Raw genomic sequence first — 2,389 nt, forward strand, 5'->3', positions numbered from 1 at the left:
ATGAACAACTTCTTGTGAAACCTTACCCAAATAAAAATACACGTATTGTCTCACAGGAAAAGGCCCTATTGACACTTTTCTTCTATGCCAGAGGTCACTAACAGGCAGACTGCGGTCTGAATCTGGACCCACAAGCTGTCCCATACGGACCTGTAACCAAAACAGAAGGTTATGATTTAACACCTAATGGGGTGCTTCTGTTTTAACTGGTGCTGCTTTTCTGGTTTTTATGGTAGTGATTCAGTGGCTGAAGAAATTCAAAGACCATTTGAATGTGAATTAAGCCATCCAAAGTGATACCAACCAGCCATTCAACTTTGTGTATTCCAGGCTGTAAACACTGACTCTACAGTGCCGACAGCTGACAGTTAGTGACTTACACATTAAAAGACAGTAGAAAGAAGAAGAAAGATAGTGATGTGGAAAAAGAAAGTGAGAAATATAGACATCTGTGCAAGAGAAAGCTGAAAAAAGAGACAGATGACAAAGAGAAAGGAAGGAAAAAATGATGCTGTGCAAAAAAGAAAAGTGGAGAGTGAAAATAGAGCAATAAGTTTATGCTGGGCCTCTCCAGATGCAATTTGTTGATCTCTAAAACAATGTGGACCCAAAAGAGCAGTTAGTAAAAACAGACCCTTCCTCTGTTCCACTGAGACAAGTTTCTCAGATATTAGGAAAGCAGCCCTGTACATCTTGACCATGTTTGGCTCCACACCCAAAAGCCAAGGAGTTTTCTCCAAATTGTCGAAACAAAATACCATTTCCAGCTTAGCAGTGAGTACCTTTATACGTGTATGAGCATTGCCCTGACTCCATTGGTTTATAATCCTGGCAGGGCAACTAGAGCTGAATACACTCACTGTGACAAAAAGTTGGGGAGTTGATTAAATATGGAGAGAAATTTGTGTCGACAGTGTTGCAAATATGTACAATACGTTCCACAAGCATAAACTAAGATTTACACATGCGTACAATGATTTGTGTGTAGCTTTTGAGGACTCACAAGCATGTGATCCAGTACACACACAGATACGAAGCAATCTGACCATGCAAAACTGTTTTACAAATGTGTACATTAAAACCTGAATAAATAGTAATCATTCACGCAAAAGTTCAGCTTCACAAATCCAATAGTTTTCTCTTTCAAAAACCTTTGTGTGCACCAAAAGCCTGATACTTACAGATCACGTTGCATGCCTAAGTAGGATTTTCAGGCAAATTTAACACAGACCCACAAATGTAAACTCACATCCCAGTGTAAAACTGGGACATCTTGGCTTCCACTGTATACCTGCACTTTTTGTTGTGTTTGTTTTTTGTTTGCACAGAAAGGTTTTTGAAAGAGAAAATGATCAGATTCATGATTCTGAACTGCATATCCATTTGAAACATATGCCTTTGCTCTGTCACTTTCTGCTTTCTTATCCACTGACTGTCCATTCTTCTTGACCTCACGGGAGGGGAAATTAGGGCCTCACTCCTCACTCTACTTCAGACCTTTGAAGCAAGCACAAGAGATGCTTAGCAGCCACATCTTTCCTTTTATTTTATTTTTTTTCCAGGTGTGGTTTTCACTTGAGGAAGGCCATAATTTCGCTGAACCATTGCGGCAGAGCACACAACTTGTTTATTAATAAATACAAATAATGAAAAAGTGTCAGTTTTTTGTTATTATTTAATTTTTCAAAGATTTTACTTAGGACACAAAGCCAACAGTGAAATCAGTAATACATACAATATTCAAAATACATAGATGAATATGGAAAAAATAAAAATAAAAAAAAGTTACATAGGATAACAGAGCCAACAGGACACAAAAGAATGGCAAAAAAACCAAAACACAAATAAAACAGTACAAAAACTCACAGGAAAGAAGGCTTCCCAAAACTTTTTCAGGGGTCAGACAGGGCAATCCTATGAGGTTGATGGGCACTGCCCTGCCTTCAGTTTTCCCTTTCTAATCCTAACGCCCCTAAGGCAACGATTACCTATGCTTCAGTTACGAGAGGATGAGGAGGCGATGGTGAGAGAGAGCATTTCCAAACATAGGAGTGGAACTGCAGCAGAGTCCCGCCGATCGCGGGCCATTATTCTGCCTGACTCGGAGGACAGACTGGGCTAGATCAGGGATTGGAAAGAGGAGCTGCCAGAGACAATCGGTATGTCACTTGGTGTTCGCTTGCTCTGCGATAGAGTATCACTTCCTGTTCCTGCTCAAACACAGTGGTGTTTCTGAGTAGCTTATCTGCTTAGCAATTTAATTAAAAACTTTTAAATAAATTATTTTTTTCAATAGTATAATCTTCACGTGCTTCATCCAAAGCACACTTTCTGTGTACTCACTACCTAATTTATAGCCAAAGTATTCACTCACTGTCTCTGTACTGTT

Source organism: Haplochromis burtoni, unplaced genomic scaffold (genome assembly GCF_018398535.1).
Source record: "Haplochromis burtoni strain Fernald_Lab_line unplaced genomic scaffold, NCSU_Asbu1 Contig_1021, whole genome shotgun sequence".
NCBI classification, from domain to species: Eukaryota; Metazoa; Chordata; class Actinopteri; order Cichliformes; family Cichlidae; genus Haplochromis; species Haplochromis burtoni.